The sequence below is a fragment of the Gorilla gorilla genome, chromosome X (genome assembly GCF_029281585.2).
Source record: "Gorilla gorilla gorilla isolate KB3781 chromosome X, NHGRI_mGorGor1-v2.1_pri, whole genome shotgun sequence".
NCBI classification, from domain to species: domain Eukaryota; kingdom Metazoa; phylum Chordata; class Mammalia; order Primates; family Hominidae; genus Gorilla; species Gorilla gorilla.
In genome coordinates this window covers 104300258-104325685 of record NC_073247.2, presented here as the reverse complement: position 1 = coordinate 104325685, position 25428 = coordinate 104300258, and the positions used below count along the sequence as shown (strand labels likewise).

The 25428-nt window shown below is 36.3% G+C and overlaps 1 protein-coding gene across 1 annotated transcript in view; it reads right to left on the bottom strand.

Moving 5' to 3' along the window:
- Positions 1 to 25428, bottom strand: part of PCDH11X (protocadherin 11 X-linked) — an 840422-nt gene that overhangs the window by 54520 nt on the left and 760474 nt on the right. The gene's annotated exons all lie outside the window — the stretch shown is intronic.

Sequence of the window (25428 nt, the reverse complement as noted above, 5' to 3'; positions counted from 1 at the left end):
CCTGACATTTAAAAAAAATATTTTAACTGGGATGAGATAATATCTTATTATAATTCTAATTTGTGTTTCTCTGATAATCAGTGATGTGAAGCACCTTTTCATATGCCTGTTTGTCATTTGTATGTATTCTTTTGAGAAATGTCTATTCAGATCTTCTGTTCTTATTTTATCAGATTATAAGATTTTCTTTGTATAGAGTTGTTTGAGCTCCTTATGTATTCTGGTTATTAATCCCTTGTCAAATGGGTAGTTTGCAAATATTTTCTCACATTCTGCAGGTTGTCTCTTCCCTTTGTTTATTGTATCCTTTGCTGTGCAGAAGTTTTAATTTGATGACCAAATCCCATTGGTCCATTTTTGCTTTGGTTGCCTGTGCTTGTGAGGTATTACTTAAGAGATTTCTGCACAGATCAATGTCTTGGAGAGTTTCTTCAATATTTTCCTCTAGTAATTTTATAGTTTGAGTTCTTAGATTTAAGTATGTAATCCATTATAATTTGATTTTTATACGTGGTTAGAGATAGGGGTCTAGTTTTATTCTTCAGCATGTCTGAATTAAGTTTTCCTAGCACAATTTTTTGAAGAGAGTGGCTTTTCCTCAGTGTATATTCTTGGCACTTTTGTTGAAAACTAGTACACTGTAGGTGTGTGAATTTATTTCTGAGTTCTTTATTCTGTTCCCTTGGTCTATGTGTCTGTTTTTGTACAAGTACATACTGTTTTGGTTACTATAGTTCTGTAGTATAATTTGAAGCAAGGTGAAGTGATTCCTCCATTTTTTTCCTTTTGGCTCAGAATAGCTTTGACTATTTAGGTCTTTTGATAAACCATATACATTTTAGGATTGTTTTCTTCTATTTCTGTGAAAAAACGTGACTGATAGTTGAATAGGGATTGCATTGAATCTGTAGATTACTTTGGGTAGTATGGACATTTTGAGAATATTGATTCTTCCAATCCATGAACACGAAATATCTTTCCATTTTTTGGTGTCCTCTTCAGTTACTTTTATCAGAATTTTATGAGTTTATTGTGGAGACTTTTCACTTCTTTTGCCAATTCCTAGATATTTAATTTTACTTGTGGCTATTGTAGATGGGAGTATTATTTTATTTCTTTTTCAGATTGTCTCCTGGTGACATATAGAAATGCTATTGATTTCTGTATACTGACTTTGTATCCTGCAACTGTACTGAATTTGTTTATCAGTTCTAGTAGTTTCCTCGTTTTCATCATTATTTTTTATTAGTTTGTTATTTAGTCTTTCTACTTAAGAAGCAGTTTACACACCACCATTACAGTGTTGTACTATTCTGTTTTTCTGTGTGCTTACTATTACCAGTGATTTTTTTTATCTTAAGATGGTTTCTTCTAGCACATTAATATATTTTTCTTTCAAACTGAAGAACACCTTTTAGCATTTCATGTAGGATAGGTTTGGTGTTGATGAAATCTCTCAGCTTTTGTTTGTCTGGGAATGTCTTTATTTCTTCTTCAGGCCTGAAGTATATTTTCACTAGATATACTATTTGAAAGTAAAAGTTTTTTTCCTTCAGTACTTTAAATATGTGATGTCACTCTTTTCTGGCCTGTAAGGTTTCCAGGAAAAGTCTGCTGCCAGACGTGTTGGAGCTTGATATAATTTGAATGTGCTTTCTGGCCCAAATCTTACATTGAAATGTAATCTCCTATATTGGAGATGGGGCCAGGGAGGGAGGTGATTGAACCACCGGGGAAGATTTCTCATAAAAGGATTAACACCATCCTTCTTGGTGCCATCCCCCTGATAGAGAGTGAGTACTTCTGAGATCTAGACATTTAAAAGTGTGTTGCACCTCTCTCCTCACTCTCTTGCTCATGCTTTTGCCATGTGACATAATTGCTCCCCCATTGCCTTTGACCATGATTGTAAGTTTTCTGAGGCCTTCCCAGATGCTGAGCATATGCCAGCATCATGCTTTCTGTGCAGCCTGTATAACAGTGAGACAATTAAGCCTTTTTACTTTATAAATTTCCCAGTGTCAGCTATTTCACCAAAAACAAAACAAAACAAAACAAAAAGAAACGGTACCAAGGAGTTGGGAATTTTTCTAAAGATACCTGAAATCTGGAAACAACCTTGGAATTAGGTAGCAGACAGAAACTGGAAGAGTGTGGAGGGTTCAGAAGAAGATAGGAAGATGAGGGAATGTTTGAAACTTTTTAGTGACTGGTTAAATTGTTGTGACCACAATGCTGATAGTCATATAAACAATGAAGTCCAGGTTGAGAAGATCTCAGATGGAAATGAGAAACTTATTGGGAAATGGAGCCAAGGTCACTTTTGTTATGACTTAGCAAAAAAATTGGTTGCATTGTGCCCCTGGCTTGGGGATCTGTGAAACTTTGAACTTGAGAGTGATGATTTAGGGCATCTGGTGGAAGAAATTTCTCAGCAGCAAAGCATTCAAGATGTGGCCTGGCTGCTTCTAATAGCCTGTGTTCATATTTGGGAGTAAATAAATGACTTAAAGCTGAAACTTATATTTAAAACGGAAGCATAATGTAAAAGTTTGAAAATTTTTCAGCCTGGCCATATCACAGAGAAAAAAAAAAAAGGCTTTTTCAGGAGAGAAACTCAAGCAGATGAGACTTTGGACTTTGAACTTTTGAGTTAACACTGAAATGAATTAAGACTTTGTGGGATTATTGGAAAGGCGTGATTGCATTTTGAAATGTTAGAAGAAGATGAGATTTGGGAGAGGCTGGCTTCAGAATAATATAGTTGTCCCTGCCCACGCCTCATATTAAAATGTAATCCGCAATATTGGGGGTGGGGCCTGGTGGAAGGTGATTGGATCACGGAAGCTGATTTCTTATGAATGGTTTGGCATCATTCCCTCAGTACTGTCCTCACAATAAAGAGTGAGTTCTCCTGAGATCTGGTTGTTTAAAAGTGTGTAGCACCTCTAAACTCACTCTCTTGCTCCTGCTTTTGCCATGTGAGGTATTTGTTCCCCCTTTGCCTTTTGCTATGATGGTAAGTTTCCTGATGTCTCCCCAGAACCTGAGCATATAGTAGCATCATGCTTTCTGTTCAACCTGCATGACTGTGAGCCAGTTAAAACTCTTCTCTTTATAAATTACTCAATCTCTGGTATTTCTTCATAGCAATGCAAGAATAAACTAATACAGAGCTCTATTTTATGTTAGTTGTTTCTTTTCTCTTGCTGCTTTTAGGATTCTTTCCTTATCAATGACCTTTGGGAGTGTGGTTAATAAATGCCTAGACATAGTCTTCTTTGGGTTAAATCTGCCTGGTGCTCTGTAACCTTCTTATACTTGAATGCTGATATCTTTTGATAGGTTTGGGGAGTTCTCTGATATTATCCCTTTGAGAAAACTTTCTGCCTATACCTCTTTCCCTACCTCCCCTTTAAGGCCAATAACTCTTAGATTAGTGCTTTTGAGGCTATTTATCTAGATACTGTAGTGATGCTTCTTTGTTTTTTTTTATTCTTTTTGTCCCATCTGACTTTGTATTTTTTATAGCCTTTCTTCAAGCTCACTAATTCTTTCTTCTGCTTGATGCATTCTGTGATTCAAAGATGGATGCATTCTTCAGTATGTCAATTGAATTTTTCAGCTCCAGAATTTCTGGTTGATTGCTTTTAATTATTTTAATCTCTTTGTTAAATTTATTGGATAGAATTTTGAATAACTTCTCTGTGTTATCTTGAATTTCTTTGAGCTTCCTTAACACAGCTATTTTGAATTCTGTATCTAAAAAGTCATCTATCTCTATTTTTCTAGGATTGGTCCCCAGTGCCTTATTTAGTTCATTTGGTGAGGGCAAACTTTCTTGGGTGGTGTTGATGCTTGTACAAGTTCATTAATGTCTGAGCATTGAATAGTCAGGTATTTATTGTAGTTTTCACAGCCTGGGATTGTCCTTCTTGGTAAGGCTATCCAGGTATTTGAAAGGATTTGGGCTTCAAGCCCACTAACACCGTGGTTTTTGTGGACTCCTAGAGCTACTGCCTTGGTAGTCTTAAACAAGATCCAAAAGAATTCTCTAGATTACCATGAAGAGACTCACATTGTCTTCCCTTACTTTCTCCCAAATAAACAGAGTCTCTCTTTCTGTGTTGAGCCATGTGAGGCCGGGGATGTTGTGATGCAAGCACCTCCATGGCCACTATCACTGAGACTGTGCTGCACCAGATCTGAAGCCAGCACAGCACTGGGTCTTGCCCAAAACTCTTTTCTTAAGGGTGATGGATTTCCCCAGGAATTGGAGATGTCCAGTGATGTCTAGGAGCCAGGATGTGGCATCAAAAGTTTCACCAGTTTACCTGATGTTCTCTTCCATTGTGGCTAAACTGGCACTCACACAACAAAACAAAGTCCTTCTACATCTTCCATCCCCTTTACAAAGGCAGAGGAGTTTCTCCCTGTGGTCATAACCACCACCAGTTCATGGGTGTTCAGCCAGATCACCACTGATGCTCACTTAAAGACCAAGTCAGCTTGTGGTGACTGCTGTCAGGTCTAGCACTCAGTCTTCAGGGCAGTGGTCTTCCCTTTGGCCTAGGGCAGGTCCATAAATGATGTCCAAGAACCTAGGTCTGTACACAAGGAAAGCAAGGGCCTGCTTGTTGCTCCAACTGCTGTGGATGAGCTGGTAGAAAACAATGTTTCTTTAACTTTTCCTTTTGCTTTTCTCAAACAGTTGGAGTCTTTCAATGTAGCCAACACAGCTGGAAATGTGCTGGGTCACACCCGAAGCCAGCATATCTCAGAACCCACCACCCATGGAGCACTACATGAGTCACTGCTGGTTATTCAGAGCCCAAGGGTTCTTTAGTCAGCAGTTTATGACTAACTGCCAGAACTGGTTCCTTCCCTTCAAGGCCATGGGTTTGCTTCCAGCCCCAGTTGTATCTAGATAAGTCATCTGTGAGATAGAGCCTGGAAAGTGGGACTCACAATTCTGCCCAGTGCCCTATCCTACTGTGGCTGAGCTGGTATCCAAAATGCATAATAAAAGTCCCTTTTACTCTTTGCTCTCCTTGCCTTAAGAAGAAGGAAGGAGTCACTTTATTGTTGCGAGCTGCACTATCTGGGCTTGGGAGAGGGGTGGCACAAGGACTCCCTTAGCTGCCCCAGCTGGTGTCTGCCTAGGTTACATGCCACTCTAATTCACTGACTCTAAGCCCAACCTAGCACTAGGAGTTGCCTAGCAATTGCATTCCTTGTGTCTCACACTGCCTTTCATGTTTACCTAGAAACCCCGAGCAATTCGGTTTGTGATGGCAAGGCTTGCTGAGAAACTCAAGTTCTGACCACCAGAACACCCCTCTGGCTAGGTCTGGTCCAAATGCTCCCTCAATGTGCAAGGGATGGCTAAGCCCAGCACAGCTTCATTCTCCACTATGACAGGGCAGGACTAAGTTCAATGTAAAGTCCCCCAGTCACTGCAATATTCCTCCCTAAAGTGCACAGTTTCTCTTTCTGCACCACAAGACCTCTGCTATTAGATGAACGAGAGGTGGCACCAGTAATTCAAGACTGTCTCTTCTCCCCTCCTCAGTGCCTCTTTTAATGATATGATATTAAAACCATGTACTATGATTGCTCACTTAATTTTTGGTTCTTATGACAGTGGTGTGTGTGTGCGTGTGTGTGTAAAGATACTTGTTAAAATTTGGTATTCCTTTTGGGGGATAAACAGCATAGGCTTATATTTCACAATCTTGCTCTTCCTTTGCTCTATTTGTATTTTTTTAAAGGCTCATTTAACAAGCATCAATATTTGATTAGTCATAAACATTCAGAAATGTAGATCATATTATGTAGCATTTTATTTATTCTTTTTTCTTAATCCTGCAAATGATTCTGTTTTCATAAATTTCCCAATGCACTCATCTCAATACACATGAACATAATTTTCAGATTTTTTTGACATCACTTTTTCCATATAAAAGCCTTTGAGTTAATTACAAAATACCCAAATGTCCTCCCACACATCTACTAAGTGGCTGCTTGTTATTTTGAATCAATGACAAGTAAAATCAACTACATGCCCAATGGAAATTTTGGCAAGGATTTTAAATTATAATTATTAAATGTAAAAAGTGTTCCCATAGCTTAAATTTTAAACAAAATTTAATTATATGACTCATAATTTCTCAAATATTAAATGCTAGAAACAAATTTTAAAACCTAGCAAAGATAATTATGTTTGACTGTTACTTGACATAGCAATTAATATCTTAAAATAAACATGATTACTTAATCAAGATCAATTAAGTTAAGATACCAGCAAGTTATTCTGAAACTATCTATAATTATTTAATTACTAAGACAAATATAAACAAAACACTAGTCTATAGAATGGAAGAAAAAGTTTTGATAGAAAGTTAATCATCTCAAATTTATTCTTATCTTTTCTACTTAGAGGAGTTTACACCAATATTTTTCCAAGAGTTTTTAGCAGGATTTATGATGCTTTACAAAGAATTGATCTTATCTCCTTAGTCCTGGAAAGCATGACAAATCACTCATAAGCTGAGTGTAGCAGTGGATGACCTTATTTTTTTTCTTGCTTCCATATAGAACTTCAAGCACATAAGTCTTAATCTAATTTACTCTTTAACCAGTTCCTTCCCAATGAACTCCATATTTTCAGAGAGTTTAAACGTTATTTGATATATTCTTTTATATTATGCTATTAGTAACAATGTAACTCTTCTATGAGCATGTGCCTTTTTAAAAGACAACTCATTCACTTATTCATTCAGCAACTTTATTTTCTACAATATGTCTGGGCACATAGAAAAATGGGCAGGGAAAAAAACAACTCAACCTGCATTATGATGGAAGAACAATGTCAAGATTAAATTGTGATGTTTTGAATGCTGCGTATTCAAATACTGAGTCACCTGTGAAACTTATTATGTGTTGATATGGTTTGGCTGTGTCTCCACTCAAATCTCATTTTGAATTGTAGTTTCCATAATCTCCATATGCTGTGGGAGAGAACCAGTGGGAGACAATTGAATCATGAGGGTGGTTATCCCCATGCTGTTCTCATGTTTGTGAGTTCTCACGAGATCTGATGGTATTATAAAGGGCTTTTCCCCCTTTGCTCAGCACTCACTCCATCCAGCCACCCTGTGAAGAAAGTGCCTGCTTTGCCTTTTGCCATAATTGTAAGTTTCCTGAGGTCTCCCCAGCAATGCAGAACTGTGAGTCAATTAAACCTCTTCCCTTTATAAATTATTCACCCTAGGTTTTTTTTTCATGTCACTGTGAGAATAAACTAATACAGTAAATTGGTACCAAGGTACTAGCACACTGCTGTAAAGACATTAGAAAATGTGGAAGCAACTTTGGAACTGGGTAACAGGCAGAGATTGAAACAGCTTGGAGGGCTCTAAAGAAGATAGAAAAATGTGGGAAAGTTTGGACCTTCATAGAGGCTTGGAGGGCTCAGAAGTAGACAGGAAAATGTGGGAAAGTTTAGAACTTCCCAGAGACTTGTTGAATGGCTTTGACCAAAATGCTGATAGTGATATAGACAATGCAGTCCAAGCTGAGGTGGTTTCAAATGGAGATAAAAAATTTCTTGGGTATTGGAATAAAGATGATCTTTGCTGTGCTTTAGTGAAGAGACTGGTGGGATTTTGCCCCTGCTCTAGAGATGTGTGGAACTGTGAACTTGAGAGAGATGATTTAGGGTATCTGGCAGAAGAAATTTCTAAGTGGCAAAGCATTAAGAGGAAGCAGAGCATAAAAGTTTGGAAAATTTGCAGCTTCATGATGCAATAGAAAGGAGAAATCCATTTCATTTTCTGGGGGAGAAATTCAAGCCTTCTGCAGAAATTTGCATAATTAACAAGGAGCTGAATGCTAATTCCCAAGGAAATGGGTGAAATGTCTGCAGAGCATGTCAGAGACCTTCACAGCAATTCTTTCCATCAAAGACCTGGAGGCCTAAAAGGAAAAATGGTTTCATGGGCTGGGCCCAGGGCCCTTCTCTGTGCAGCCTCAGGGCATGGTGCCTTCCATCCCAGCTGCTTCAATCTCAGCCATGGCTAGAAGAGGTCAACATACAGCTAAGGAAGTTGCTTCAGAGGGTGCAAGCCCCAAGCCTTGGTGAATTATACATGGTGTTGGGCCTTCTGGTGCACAGAGTGAAAAATTGAGTTTTGGGAACCTTCAACTAGATTTCAGAGGATGTATGGAAACACCTGGATAGCCAGGCAGAAGTTTGCTGCATGGGTGGAGCCCTCATGGAGAACCTCTTCTAGGGCAGTGCAGAAGGGAAATGTGAAATTGGAGCCCTCACACAAAGTCCCCTTTGGGGCACTGCCTAGTGGAGCTGTGAGAAGAGGGTCACAGACCCCAGAATGGTAGGTGCACCAACAGATTGCAATGTGCACCTGGAAAAGCTGCAGACACTAAATTCCAGCCTGTGAAAGCAGCCCAGAGCAGGGCTGTACCCTACAAAGCCACAGGGGTGGACCAGCCCAAGACCATGAGAGTCCACCTCTTGCATCAGTGTGACCTGGATGTGAGACATGGAGTTAAAGAAAATCGCTTTGGAGTGTTAAGATTTATTGACTTCTCTGTTGGGTTTTGTACTTGCATAGATTCTGTAGCCTCTTGGTTTTTGCCAATTTCTCTCACTTGGAACAGATAGAATTACCCAATTTCCATACTTTCATTGTTTCCAGAAAATAACTAACTTGCTTTTGATTTTACAGGCTCACAGGCAGAAGTGACTTGCCTTGTCTTGGATGAGACTTTGGACTTGGACTTTTGGGTTAATGCTGGAATGAGCTAAAACTCTGGGGGACTGTTGGAAAGGTATTATTGTGTTTTGAAATGTGAGTATATAAGATTTGGGTGGGGACAGGGGTGGAATCGTGTGGTTTGGCTGTGTCTCCACCCAAATCTTATCTTGAATTATTGTTCTCACGATCCCTACATGTCATGGGAGGGACCCAGTGGGAGGTAATTGGCTCATGGTGGTGGTTACCCCCATGCTGTTCTCATGATAGTGAGTTCTCACAAGATCTGATAGTTTTATAAGTGGCTTTTTACATTTTGCTCAGCACTCACTCCTTTCTGTCACCCTGCAAAGATGGTGCTTGCTTTGGCTTCTGCCATAATTGTAAGTTTCCTGAGGCCTCCACAGCAATGTGAAATTGTGAGTCAATTATACCTCTTACCTTTACAAATTACCCAGTTTTGGGTATTTCTTCATAGCAGTGTGAGAATGAGCTAATACATGTGTTTAGCCAAAAGGACCTTCCAGGAGCCTCTGTTATAATAGCTTATGAAATAAGACTTTTGATCAATAATTCTTTTAATCAGAGAAGGACAGAACCTTTCTAAAATTGAATAGAAGGGATGGTAATGCAAGTGCTATGCAAATACCAAGCAGCTGTTTCATAAGGGAAACTATGGCTTTGGAAATACAATAGCCATAGCACTACTTATCTGAAGTCATGAATGTGTTAGTTTAAGATCTCAGACCTCAGACGTCTCCAAACTGCAAGCACTGCCTACAATAAACTTTAAAATATTCCATTGAAGTCTCTTATCTGTATGATTCGTATTTCCTTTGGTTATATCAGGATTACAGTATTATTATATTCCAGAAAATATTAGACATTTTTCTGTCAAAATTTCAGGTCCCTTGAGAAGTTGAAAAATAACCTCACCATCATAAACCTAATTTTTTATGTGAATGTTAAAATATCATCATGATAGATCCTAGGTACATATTTAAAAGAAGTAATGAAGGTCAAATATTTCTTCTGTGTTTTAGACTATACACTTGAATTAAAAATTCCCTTCCATTTCAAACAGAGTTTAAACCTTATAAACTTAGCAAACCACTTCTGCTGTGTGGGCCTTAATTTTATTTTCTTTAATAGTGAAGATGTAGAACTGGATGATCTCTAAGATTCTTTCTGATACTATTATTCAGCATGCATTTTAAAAGTTATGAGGTTCCTATGTTGCACCAGGTGTTGGGTTAAGCATTGCAGAAACAAAAATATACATCGCGAAACCCTGCTACTCAGGCTCTGATATTATAATAGAGAATACACGTTTGTAAACAAGTTAATTACACTAGAAAGTGCTAAAATGAGAATTGAGAGGCTTTGGAGGGCTAAGGAAACAAAGAATAACCTTAGACAGTATGGAAAGTTTGGTGGGAAGTGGGATGTTGACAGTGGGAAGAGCTAGCTTATATAAAGGCATGCCAAGAAGAAAGTGAGGCTCCTTTGCAGGACCCTTCTTAGTTCACAGTTCACATTAGGAGAAGAATATGCCATATAGAAAATGACAAAAATAGGTGTAAGTTATAGAAAACAGAAAACAGATGATAAGAACAAACTTATTTCAATTATTTTTTTGTAGCCATTAAAGAGTTAATAAAAAATTCAGAGCAAAGAGGTGATATTCAATTCAAAAATTAATAATATATCAATTTAAAAATTAAGAGTTGCTAAGTGCTATAGGCTGAAGAATAGTTTATAAAAGTGGAGGATTATCGAAAGGGTTATAGTTAGATATATATGTTTGAACTATGTAATTAATAAAGTCCCTCTGATTCTAAGGGGTTTAAGGCTTTAACTAGGTTGTGCCATTTTCCCCATAAATAAATACACCTACCCTGTACCCATAAAATTTTTAAAAATAATAATAGTAATTTTTAAAAAATTCTTTAGGGCCTGGAATATCAGGCTAAATTTTAGTGTTTAGCTGTAAATAATGCAAGTCTTTTAACTGATTTAAAGAAAGTGGCATGCATAAAATATGGCATAGAAAGGTGGCATTTCCTCTTCTTGCTGTATACAAGACATTGAAGAGTAGAATGTAGAATATCTTTGTTTTCCACAACTAAAACACAATACTTACAATAAATAGTATGTTTTGAAGAACTTATAGGTCGTCAGAGTGGCCAGTTAACTCTTCTTTGCAGATAGAGATACGTTGGTGAAAAATGTTGAGAAGAATCAAGGCATATTCTACCTCTAAAACCGACTGTTCTATGATTAAAAATTTTTTTCTTGGTTGATTAACAGTGAAGATCTAGTGTTCTTCCAATCTGAGTAAAACTGACTCTGTGTAAATAAAGAATATTTTCCCATAATGGAGAATGAGATACTGAATTTACCAAGCTTTTACTCCTGAATTTTTGTCACTTCTGCAACACATTCATATTCTCTATTCTGAGTAATGCAGTGGGTGGTTTTGAAAGTTTATCTAGAACTCCAGAAATTAAGAAAGGAGGGGGAGCAAGATGGTGGAATAGAAAACTCCACCTATTGAATGATAATGGAAATATAACACCAAAACCTATGGGATACAGCAAAAGCAGTGTTAAGAAGAAAGTTTATAGCTATATTTGCCTACATCAAAAAAGAGGAGAAAAACTTCAAATAAACAATCTAATGATGCATCTTAAAGAACTAGGAAATCAAAAGCATTCCAAACCAAAATTAGTATAAGAAAAAAAAAGATTAGAATAGAAATAAATAAAATTAAAATGAAAAGAATACAAAAGATGAGTGAAAAAAGTTGGTTTTTGGGAAAGTTAAACAAATTGACAAACTTTTAGCTAGACTGACTAATAAAAAAGAGAAGAGTCAAATATGTAAAACTAGAAATGATAAAGGAGACGCTACAACTGATGCTGCAAGAAATTCAAAGGGTCATTAGTGGCTACTATGAGCAACCATATGCCTATAAATTGGAAAATCTAGAAGAAACAGACAAATTCCGAGACATGCACAACCCAATAAAATTGAATTAGGAAGAACTCTGAAACCTGAACAGACAAATAACAAGTAATGAGACCAAAGTCTTAATAAAAAAAAAAATCCCAGTTAAAAAAGCCCGAGACCCGACGACTTCAATGCTGAATTCTACCAAACATGTAAAGAAAAGCTAATAAGGATGCTACTCAAACAATTCTTAAAAATAGAGGTGGATGGAATACTTTCAAATTCATTCTGAGGCCAATATTATCCTGATACCAAAAGCAGACAAAGGCACATCAAGAAACACACACACACACACACACACACACACACACACACACACACACACGAAAATTGCAGGACAATATCCGTGATGAGTATTGATGCAAAAATTTCCAAGAAAATACTAGCAAATCAAATTCAAAAACACAATAGAAAGATAATTCATTATAACCAAGTGAGATTTACCCCTGGGATGGAAGAGTGGTTCAACACACACAAATCAATCAATGTGATAAATCATATAAACAGAAGGTAGGATAAAATCCATATGATCTTTTCAACTGATGCTGAAAGTATATGAAAAAATTTAGCATTCCTTTATGATTAAAAAACCCTCAAAGAAATGGGTATAGAAGGAACATACATCAATGCAATAAAAGCCATATATGACAGAACCTCAGCAAGTATCATACTGAATGGGGAAAAATGGAAAGCCTATTCTCTAACACCTGAAACTTGAAAGGATGCCCACTTTCACTGCTGTAATTCAACATAGTAGCAAGAACTAGCTAGAACAATCATACAGGAGAAGATACAAAGGGCATCAAAACTGGAGTGAAAGAAATCAAATTATCCTTGTTTATAGCTGATATGATCTTATATTTGGAAAAACCTAAAGACTGCACAAATGAAACTGTTAGAACTCATGAACAAGGTCAGTAAAGTGGCAGGATAAAAAATTAACATGCAGTAGTATTTTTATATGCCAACAAGGAACAATCTGTAAGAGAAATTTTAAAAAGTTATCCTATTTACAATAGTAACAAATAAAAGTAAATACCTAGGAATTAACCAAAAGTGAGAGATCTCTGTAATGAAAGCTATAAAACGCTGATGAAAAAAATTGAGGAGGACACCAAAAAATTGAAAGATATTCCATGTTCATGAAATGGTAAAATTAATATTGTTAAAACATCCATAATACTCAAAGCAATCTACAGACTCAGTGCAATCTTTATCAAAATACTGGTGGCATTACTCATTGAACTAGAAAAATCATCCTAAATCTTATATGGAATCACAAAAATTCCCAAATTATCAAAGCTATCCTGAGGAAAAAAAAAAAAAAAGCTAGAGGAATCACCTTACCTGACTTCAAATTATACTACACTGCTATAGTAACCAACACAGCCTGGTGGCATTAAAACAGACACATAGACCAATGGAACAGAATAGAGAACCCAGAATTAAATCCACACACTTATAATGAATTCATTTTTGACAAAAATGCCAAGAACATACTCTTGGGAAAAGACAGTTTATTCAATAAATGAGGCTGGGAAAATTGGATATTTGTATGGAGAATAAAAGTAGACCCTCCTCTCATCCTATACAAAAATAAAATCAAAATGGATTAAATATTTAAATCTAAGACTTCAAACTATGAACCTAATACAAGAAAACATTGGAGAAACTCTCTAGGACATTGGTCTGGGCAAAAATTTCATCAGTACAAGCACAGGCAACCAAAGCAAAAATAAACAAACGAGATCACATTAAGTTAAAAAGCTTCTGCACAGCAGAGGAAGCTATCAACAAAGTGAAGAGACAACCCACAGAAGGGGAGAAAATATTTGCAACCTACCCATCTGACAAAAAGTAATAAACAGAATATATAAGGAGTTCAAACAAGTCTATAGGAAATTAATAATCTGAGCAAAAAAAATGGGCAAAAGATTTAAATAGACCTTTCTCAAAAGAAGAAATACAAATTTCAAACAAGTATATGAAAAAGAAATACAAATCAAAACTACAATGAGATATCCTCTCAACACAGTTAAATTGGCTTTTATCCAAAAGACAGGCAATAACAAATGCTAACACAGATGTAGAGAAAAGGGAACCCTAGTACACTGATGGTGGAAATGTAAATTAGTACAACCACTCTAGAGAACAGTTTGGAGTTTTTTCAAAAAAACAAAAATTGAGCTACCATATGATCCAGCAATTCCCCTGCTTGGCATATACCAAAAAGAAAGGAAATCAGTATATCAAAGAGACATTTGCACTCCTATGTTTGTGCAGCACTGTTCACAATAGCTAAGATTTGTAAGCAACCTAAGTTTCCATCAACAGATGAATAGAGAAAGAAATGTGGTACATATATACAATGGAGTACTATTTAGCCATAGAAAACAATGAGATCCAGTCATTTACAACAATATGAATGGAACTGGAGATCATTATGTTAAGTGAAATAAGCCAGGAATAGAAAGATAAACATCATATGTTCTAACTTATTTGTGGGATCTAAAAATCAAAACAACTGAACTCATGGAAATAGAAAGTAAAAGGACGATTACCTAGGGCGGGGAAGGGTAGTGTGTGGTGGGATTTAGATGGGGATGGTTAATGAGTGCAAAAATAGTTAGAAAGAATTAATAAGACCAAGTATTTGACAGCACAACAGGATGACTATAGTCGATAATAATTATACATTTAAAAATAACTAAATGAATATAATTGGATGGTTTGTAACATAAAGGATAAATACTTGAGGAGATGGGTACCCCATTCTCCATGATTTGATTATTACATATTGCATGCCTGATTCAAAATATCCAAGGTATCACATAAATATGTATACTTACTATATACAAAAATAAACTAAAATTAAAAAAATTCAGAAAGAAAACTATTCCAGAAATTTATATTAAAATAATCATGGGTTTATTTTTTAACTATATAAGTGAGAGAGTACCTAGATATCTAAGGAAGATATTTATGATATTACAATAGGAAAAATGCAAACCCTTTATTTCATAGCACATTTAATATGCTTTTTAAATGAATACACAGATATGGGTGAGCCTGAAGCATATTATACTAAGTGAAATAACCCAGGCACAAAGGATTAATACCGCATGTTTCCACTTATATTTGGAAACTAAAAATTTGATCCCACGTTAAGTAGAGAGTAGAATTGCGGTTACTAGAAGTTACAAAGGGTAGGGAGAAGAGGAGAGAGGGAGACATTCATTAAAGGATACAAAATTACAACTAGATAGGAAGATTAAGTTCTAGCATTCTATAGCACTGTAGGATTACTCTAGTTTACAATAATTTATGATATGTTTTCAAAAAGCTAGAAGAGAGGATTTCGAATATTCCCACTACAAGAAATCATAAATGCTTTAAGTGACTGATATGCTAATTACCCTGATTTGATCACTATGCATTGTATGTATCAAAGCATCACTATGTACCCCATAAATATGTTCAATTATTATGTCTATTAAAATATATTAAATAAAAATACATATGCTGCTCTATTAATAATATACTTGTTTCTTTTTATGTATATTTCAGTGAGATGACTTTTTTATTTATTCTGAACCATAGATGTTTTTTGCTCTCTTTCGCCATCGTGAAAAGGATCTTAGGGAGAGATTAAATAAATCATTAAAGTTTTGTTCTAAATAGATAAACCACAGGAAAAAAGGCACTACTCATGGTGAGAAATACATGTTTTCTTAAGTATTTTACAGAGGAACTCGGTGAATCTGAATTTAGATCACGAATTTGAAAATGTTCATCATTTTCATGCAACTTCTCATTTTTTCTATTATTTCAGAACTCATTTACACACATAAAGAAACTGTGTTGAAAGTAAATGTTAAGCACTGAACAGAGACACTTAATTTCAGGTTGAACAATACAGGTAGCATTTTTACATTGAACTGAAATCATGATACTTTCTAAGTAAGCAGCAAATGAAATGAAGTGAAAGTCCATTTCATGTTCAAGACGAAATTATAAATGAGTGCTCCAAAATAAGGCAATGTAAGGCATTAAGTTAAATTTTAAGTTAGAAAAGCAAAGTCAAATGTATGTGCACACATATACATATTATATATGTATATGTACTTTCTTAATTAGACATTATTGTCATATTTGACAATTACACATTTGTGTCCCTCATAAAGTACTGAAAAAGAGTATTTTGGACTTGCATAATGTGCCTTGTGAGAATATATAGTGAATCATTTTTTATATAGCATCTAGTCCTACAATGATCAGATGTACCTGGTGTAGGCTTTAAACTGTTGAATGGTACACTTTAAGCCTGATTTCAATAAATGACAATTGCACTGTTTTTTTCACACATTAACAAAACTGATTAGATATTTTTAAAGACCTTCTGAGCCTTTAATTTATGTTTTGACTGTTTCAGCTGACGTAATTTTAATAATTTAAAGTGAATAATTTTAATAACTCTAGTAATGCTTGCAATATTCTCTAATGATGGATTGAACATGTCACTGAAAAACAAGTGTACCTTTTTCTTCTTTGATCCTATGAGCAAACATTTTAAGTAGAATTTATGTCATTTGGTGTTGGCTCTGTCATCTTTTAAGATCACTACTTTCTATAGCACTGTGGGAGATAAGGGCAAAATGGCTGAAAGGAAAGCTTGGCATTGCAGTATTGAAATTGGCTCACATTTCAGAAGGTGCTAGTGTTAACTGAAATTAACTTTGGGAAGTTCATCATGTTATCATAGGTTTGACAACATCAGCAACTATCATTCCACACACTGATGATAAGATGCCAGAAGGCTAGATAAGAGAATTTTAGGGGCTGCGTGCGATGGCTCATGCCTGCAATCCCAGCACTTTGGGAAGCTGAAGCGAGTGGATTGCTTGAGCCCAGGAGTCGGAGATCAGCCTGAGCAACATAGTGAAACCCTGTCTCTACAAAAACTACAAAAATTAGCCAGGAGTGGTGGTGCCTGCCGGTAGTCCCAGCTACTCAGGAGGCTGAGGTGCGAGGATCACGTGAGCCTGGGGAGGTCGAGCGAGCAGTGATCCATGATTGTGTCACTGCACTCCATTCTGGACAACTGAAAGCATGTCTCAAAACAAACAAACAAACAAAACTTAGAAAAGGAAAGAATTAAAAAAAATAGAATTGCAGGAAAGGAATGAGTTCTTTCCTTTAAGAGTATTTTATAGATGACAATGCACAATTTAAACTTGGATTGTGAGGAAGGAAGAAACCAGATCATCTCCTTTTTAAAAAGGCTTTTGGTTTTAGTCACCTTTTACATATATTGAAGCTATTGACACTTTACAAAAATAGAATAAACATGTTAATGTAATTTCTGTATTGCCAAAATGACATTTTAATAGATGTTAAAATTCTTGTAAACAGTTCACTGTCTATACAATGATAATGAAGTAGAAGATTTTTGCGAGGGCTTGTGTAAGTTTTTTTTCTCATTTATAGATGGAATTGATACAAATACACAGGAAAAAGAGAACTGGTTTAACATCAAGAAAAAGCCCAGTCTGGGAGCAGTGGCTCACACCTGTAATCCCAGCACTTTGGGAGGCCAAGGTGGGCAGATTACTTGAGGTCAGGAGTTCAAGACCAGCCTGGTCAACATGGAGAAACCTTGTCTCTACTAAAAAATACAAATATATATATATATATATAGGCATGATGGCGCCCACCAGTAGTCCCAGAAGCTGGGGAAGCTGAAGCAGAAGAATCGCCTAAACCTGGGAAGCCAAGGTTGCAGTGAGCCGAGATCCAGCCACTGCACTCCAGCCTGGGCAACAGAGCAAGAATCAATCTCAAAAAATAAAAAAAATAAAAAAAAAAGGAAAGAAAAAGCCCATTAGAAAAAAATGTACAACTATCATTTTTTTCTCAGGGTAAATGTTTACCTTTTAAAGGCCTCAACAGGAAAAATAAACACTAAATATAAATCCTCATAATGGTATAAGAAAAGTTACTAGAAACATTCAAAATGTTAAGGAGGTAAGAAAAGAGGAAGAAGGGAGAGCGAGGGAGGGAGAGAGAGGGAGACGGAGAAAGGGAGGAAGGAAGAGAGAGACATTCATTCACATTTTTTTTTCTAAGATTACAATTTAATCTTCCCTTAGAAACTCCAGGTGAGAAGTAGAATCTGCATTTCGATAGCATCTTTCCATAACAAATATTACCTTAAGTCAGCAACATTTAAAAAATATCTGCTATTATTTCAACATGTTTTATTTTATAACCGTTTCCTTTTACTACTTATCTTTTATGTCATGTTCTAAATAGTTTATCCAGGAATCTTGACAGTTACGAGCCAATAGAGAAATCAATCATTAATTTTCACAGTTCTTGCCAAATCACCTTAATACTACTTAAATTCACAGAAAGAGTTAACAATTCCTACAACGGAATTTATGCAGAATTTCTGTAATAGTATTTTCTAACAAAACTATCTGGAAGCTGCTTCTTTTTTGCTGGGCTTCCCTAAAGGTGCAGTAAATATGTCCATGCTGAGGAGGAAAATCATTTCTTCCCATAGCAGTGAATGATCTTAGTGCTCCAAGGAGGTCAATAAGACACTGTGCTAAGGCGCATTGCAAAGACACAGTGAGGAGAACAAAAGATGGGTATTTCAGGCAACAAGCCTTTGAAATATAATAATTGAATGCTGACTAGATGATATGTGGTCTGTTTGCCCCTGCAGACATAGACCCAATATGAAGGGCAGTATCTAAAGCTCACTTTCAGATATACTATCTTTTAAGTTAAAGGGAATATACTTGTGTAAATGGAGGGCAGTGATGAAATAATTGTATGGTTTGAAATACTGCAAGGAAACACAAAATTTCATCAGACACCTACATGTTTTACATAGTTCCTAATATGAATGTAAACTTGGATATTTTTCTCCACCTAAATGGATTATTACTACATAGCAACTTCATTTAGACTGAAGTAACGTCTGTAATTTGTAGAAGAAAATGGGGAATTTGGCATGACCTTATTTTTTTTCCTTGCGTTAACATATGAGAACTATTATTTTCAATTTTTTTGCTATCCATTCTCAAAATGAGAATTGATAAAACACAAGTAATATGATTTACATTTTTATTGAAAAAAGTGTTATATATACAGAGAGATAAGAATTTTCTAAGACTCGTCTTTCATGTATGTTGATGGAAGATAACATTATTTGTACTTTAAATCAATGCAGTCTTCTCTGATAGTATAGAGTTTTCTGATGTTAACCCCATTCCGGCTAGAATCTGATAGATGGATATTATTTGTCCAATAATTTTTCTTTCAGATTATATTCTTTGTTCCACAACTGAATAAATGTGTGATTGTGGGTAAGTCACATCTGCTCTAAAACTTAGTCTTCCCATTACACAATAAAGAATTTGGACTCTATGATCCTTAAGATTATTTCAAATATAAAATTCAAATATTTTTCTTTGCTCTATTTCTAAGAGTAGACAAAGGTTCTCTGTTGTGTAAAAATCAGCTCACCACATAGTACATTAAATCGAATATTCGAAGTTTATCATTGGGTTCACATTTTTTAAATAAAAGGCGTAGACACACACTGACAGTGCCTGAAGGCTAGTGATAATACTTCCCCTACACCCTATCATACAATTTAGCAGAAAATGATATCAGAGAAAATGTTATTTGTAAACCAAAGGGATTAAGTGTGATCACAATTTTATATTTTTATCTTGAAATGTTGGATGTAATCACGCCTTTAAACTAATTCTAATTTTTCGATCAGACTGATGCAAAAGCTTTATTTAAATGTGTACTCATAAAAACAGAGCTGTAAGCATATCAGGGAATTAATTATCAATTCAAGAATTTAACCCTTGAGGCTGGGTGTGGTGGCTCACACCTGTAACCCCAGTACTTTGATAGGTTAAAGGGGGAGGATCACCTGAGGTCAGGAGTTCAAGACCAGTCTGGCCAACATGGTGAAACCCTGTCTCTACAGAAATACAAAAATTAGCCCGGCATGATGGCGGGCAACTGTAATCCCAGCTGCTCAGAAGCCTGAGGCACGAGAATCACATGAACCCGGGAAGCGGAGCTTACGCTGAGCCCAGACGGCTCCATTGCATTCCAGCCTGGGTGACAGAGCGAGACTCCGCCTCAAAAAAAAAGAAAGGAATTTAACCTTCGAAGTCAATGATACTAAAAACGAGATTTTAACCACTCTCCTTATTTGATAGACTACATGTCTCTTATGTAGTAAGTTCTTACTGGTCTTTGGAATAAATAAGACTCTAAATTATAAGTCACTCTGGTAAAAATGGAACAATATGCACAAAAGTAAATTCTTTTATGCCCCCCTAGTTTTTATGCCAATCACAAAACTTACTTGCTAATCATTACAACTTCTCTCTCTACTGTCTCCCACAGAGTGTACCAAAAGCTATAATGGCCTTTTTATTCCAGGCCTCCACATGGAAGCATGCATTTGGACAGCAGGAGCTCTCTGACTATGCTGTTAAAATTCTACCGTACTGAATAGACTTTCTGTTCACTTAAAGGAATCAAGAATCTGGGTGAAGGCAGTATGAAGAGACAGGTACCAGTATACTCTGACTGTGTTTTGTAGGGGCTTGAATCTGGCTATATCAATTGTAGTCATCTGTACCATCAGTAAAAACATGACATCTAAATTTAATATAAAAATTGTATTCATACCAGTTTTCCTTGCTTTAAAAAAGTGCTCCCATTATTAATACACATCAGTAAATTTCCTCCATAAAAAACATTTCTTCATGAAAGCTTTGATTAGATTAGGACCTTTTATTAGGGTGAGCCTGAGAATATCTGATTTTATTTGTGCTGAACATATCTAACCTTCTGAGTTAAAATGAAACCATATGATGGGGTTGAATTTACGGTGTCTTCAATGGCACCTGTTCACATAAGACAAGACCAAAGGGAGTAAGAAAAAACAAAATAAAACAAAAGCAAAATAATCATAACAAAATCCAACTCATGCACTCGTGCTGACTTTTCAGTGTACCTCAATGGCTAACTACATCTAACACGTCTTCAAAAGTTTTTCTAGTCCCACTATTTAAATAAGAAAATCAAGGGCAAAATGTTTTGCTACATCTTTTGTTAAACATAGTGAATAATTTCTCTTGTATTCTCCAAAGGCTGTGTTTTTCATAAAACCTATTTATTATGCAGGAAAATATAATTATATTTTCTCCAAGCATAACTTATGCACCTAAGAAAAAAAGCTAGCTTCTTAAAATGGTACATTTCTTTAAGGCATTTTGCTGTCCTACTTAGCCAGTATATGGGCAAATGTGAAGTATGAGTGAATCATGCTCAAGAAGGGAAATTCAATAAAAATAAGTGGTACCTGCTTGAAACTCAGGGTTTTATTCCAATTATCTATAAATTAGTCCATGGTGTGAAAGGTGTCTGATAACTGCCACACATTAACCCCCAAGCATACTAGTTTTATCTAACAAGGGAATTAAAATGTCTGAAGTATATGGTTTTTAAAATTACCTCCCTTCTTTTCTTCCTTCCATTGTCTATCATCTATCCTACTTACAGAGTTTTGTGGTTATTTTTTAAATTGTTATATTAGCATGTCTATATTCTTATTTATCTTTAACATGTTTGAAAAATAAGATTGGCTTTTGATGACTTCCTTTAGATGGTTTGAGTATAGTATTTCCTTCTGTTATTCTAGACTATACATTATGATAAAACTTTTTTTTTTTTTTGGCAGAGTCTCGCTCTGTCACCCAGGCTGGAGTGCAGTGGCACGATCTCGGCTCACTGCAACCTCCACCTCCCGGATTCAAGCCATTCTTCTGCTTCAGCCTCCCTCAGCTGGGATTACAGGCGCCCGCCATCATGCCCAGCTAGTTACAGGCGTGAGCCACCATGCCCGGCCAAAACTTTATTTATAAATAATGACCCTGATACCAATTTCATGAATTCATATCATAGCTTCTAGTCTATTTAGAGTGTTTTTAAAAAATGAGTTAGCTAGATATTTCTTTCTACTTTCTGATTACTAGGGTTTATAGGAAAGGTAGGATTAAAAACAAAATCTCTTTTCATGTGTATTCTTAACAAGTTCTTAACGTCTTCTTTTAGAAAAATTGGGTCAAAAGATGTTGATATGAATAAAATATAGTGCTGTATTAATAACTATGTTACTGTGATATTTTGCAAGTCAATTTTATGTAATATTTGCTTTCAATCACGATTGGAGAAGTACATGTCTACAGGAAGTTATAATGTTTAAAAATAAAGTTTAAAAAGTTATTAAAAGCCAAAATTTTAAAGGACAATATTATTATTGCATGATTAAGAAATGCAGTGTCCTGATATTCAGGAGATTTCACACTGATTTGTAATTTGGAATATTTTTTAAATACTTGTAGAAATCATATAATCTCACTAGTTCCTTTTATTCTAAATGGAAAAGTGGAAGTGAGTGGTGTTATAATCTGGATTTAAGAAGTATACTTTGTAAAGGATAAAATCGTAGGCTAAAGAATTTTGATGTCTTATGATGAATAATCCTGTTCAGGATTGTTAATAACAGAATTGGTTGAAACACTTCAATTTTTTCTATACTTTGAAAAATCTAGAAAGATGGCTCTCAAGAGACTAAAACAATATTTTCTTTATTGCATTTTTTTAAAGATCATGTATTCTTTATATTAAACCTGTATTGAATTTTGTAGATTTATGCCACTAGAGAGGCAACACTAGATTTTTCAGAGTACAACAGTTACCAGAAAATAAATGACAATCTTTTTTAAAGGTAAAAATTTCCATTTGTTGAAGTTATTTTGCCTACATTCACAGAAAATAATGTTTTATCCTTTCATCTAAAAGGAGACATATATCTTATATATTAGTTGACTTCAAATTATTTTCTCATTCTAAATGATTTTCAAGAAACATACATTGATAATATATTGTGAATCCCACAAAACTTAGTCTTCTATATAAACTCTTGGGAAAAAATATAAAAATGTGGTTTTATTATAATTTTATTCTAATTTATGGACATTTTAAAAGGTGCTAGTGGTCCCAGTGTTCCAACAATATAACATAAAGTATGGTAATACAGATAATTGTAAAGTTAAAAGTTTGGAAATCATTGGGATGAAGATTAGTATTTGTGTGCAGAACTGCAGGCAACTCTTCATCATCTCCTAATGTGCAACTACATATTAAAAGGTGCTAATATTGATGCAAAAGTGATATTTAATGAGTTCCTTTCAAAAAAAGAGATTTTCTGCAATGCCAAAATACTCATCAGGTAGAGTAAAATTCAGTGGAATAGGTGTTGAATTTCAGTTTATTCAATTCAAGAATTTTTAAGCGAAATTTAATCACATTTACAAATTTCATCTTAAATATGTAGTGTGAGAATATGCTATAAAATATAATTATATAAAGTACATTTGAAATAAACTGACATCTCCCTGAGAAAAAAGTAATACAGAGAATTGTTTGAACTGGAAAACATATACCTATCAACATAATTTTAAGTGTAGTATTATATATAGCCTTTTTATTTTTATTTTTGAGAAGGAGTCTCACTCTGTCACCCAGGCTGGAGTGCAGTGGCACGATCTTGGCTCACTGCAACCTCTGCCGCCTGGGTTTGAGCAATTCTCCTGCCTCAGCCTCCCAAGTAGCTGGAATTACAGGCACCCACCACCACGCCAGGCTAATTTTTGTATTGAAACGGAGTTTCGCCATGTTGACCAGGCTGGTCTCGAACTCCTTTTTATAGTGAAAGGGGGTAGTTGTTGAATAGTTTTTTTTTAAGAACTTCTTGTTTAAAATAAATAAAAGCTTAAGAAAAAAATCTAAAGAGGGTTGTATAAGACAGTGGAATAAAAGCCTACACTATTTGTCCCCTGCGCTGGAACACCAAATTTTAACAAGTATCTGCACACAGAGAAACACCATCACTGGACCAAAAATCAAGTGAGTAATCACAGTACATGGTTTAAATTCATATCACTGAAAGAGGCATTAAAAAGGATAGGAGAAACAGTCTGAAATAGCTGACACCACCCCTCCCCATCCACTGGCAGTGGCCCTGTGACACAGAGAGTTTGTGCACTTGAGGGAGGGAGAGCACAGTGACCTAGGGACTTTACATTGTACTCGGTGCTGCCTGTCACAGTGGAGAGCAAAGTCATGCTGGGATCAACCAGTACCCGGCACAGAGGGAGCATTTGGACCAGTCCTTACAAGAAGGGAATCGCCCATTACAGTGGTCAGAACTTGAGTTTTTTTAGCAAGCCTTACTACTGTAGGCCAAAGTGCTCTGGGGGCCCAGGTAAACCTGAAAGGCAGTGTAGGACACAAGGAATGCAATTCCTGGACACCTCCAAGCGCTAGGCTGGGCTTAGAGCCAGTGGACTCAAGTGGCACGTGACCTAGGAAGACACCAGCTAGGGCAGCTAAGAGTGCTTGTGCCACTCCTTTTCCAAGCCAAGTCAGTGCAGCTCGCAACAATAAAAGTGACTCCTTTCTTCAGATTAAGAAAAGGAAAGAAAAAAGAGGCCTTTCTTATGCATCTTGGATGCCAGCTCAGCCACAGAAGTAGAGGGCACCGGCAGAGTTGTGAGGTCCCCATTCTGGCTCACAGATGACATATCTAGAATCAACCCGGGCTAGAGGCAGACCCATGGCCTTGAAGGGAAAAAACCACTTCTGATAGGATTTATTAACTGCTGACTAAAGAGCCCTTGGGCTCTGAATAGTAAGGAGTGATAGTCAGGGAGTACTCCATGGGCCTTGGGCTCTGAGATGTACTGACTTCAGGTGTGACCTGCCATATTCCCAGCGGTGCTGGCTACAGTGAAAGACTCTTTCTGTTTGAAAAAAGCAGGGGGAAAATAATGAATACTTTGTTTTGCACACTAGATACCAGCTTGGTCACAGTGGAGTAGAGCAACAAGCAGGCTCTTGGTGTCAAGTCCTGGTCTAGGCTTTTGGACAGCAATTCTGGACCTGCTTTAGGCCAGAGGGGAGCTCACTACCTTGAAAGGCGTGTCATAGTTCTGGCTACATTCACTACAGTCTCTTAAAAGAGCCCTTGATCTTTAAGTGAACATAAGTAGTGGTGTGACAGAACGCCTTATGGGCTGGTGGTGGTAGTGGCCACAGGGAGGGGTTCCTCTGCCTGTGGAAAGAGGAGGGAAAAGCAGGAAGGACTTCGTATTGTGGTGTGAGTGAGAGCTTACACAAAGTAGAATGAAATATTAGGTAAATTTGTAAGGTTTTGTACTACAATTGCTGGCTCTCAGACAGGATCTCTGCACATGTCTGGGGCCTGAGAGATATCACTGCCCTGAATGAAAGAAGAGAAACCTGGCTGGTTTCACCACCTGCTGATTGTAGAGCCCTAGAACCTTGGAGTCAACATAGGTGGTATCCAGGTAGTGGTTACAGTAGGACTTTGGTGAGACTCAGTGTTGTGCTGGCTTCAGGTCTGACCCAGCACAGACCCAGTGGTGGTGACCCCATGGTACTTGCATCACAATGCCCACAGTTCCAGGTGGCTCAGCACACAGAGAGAGGCACTGTTTGGGAGAAGGTA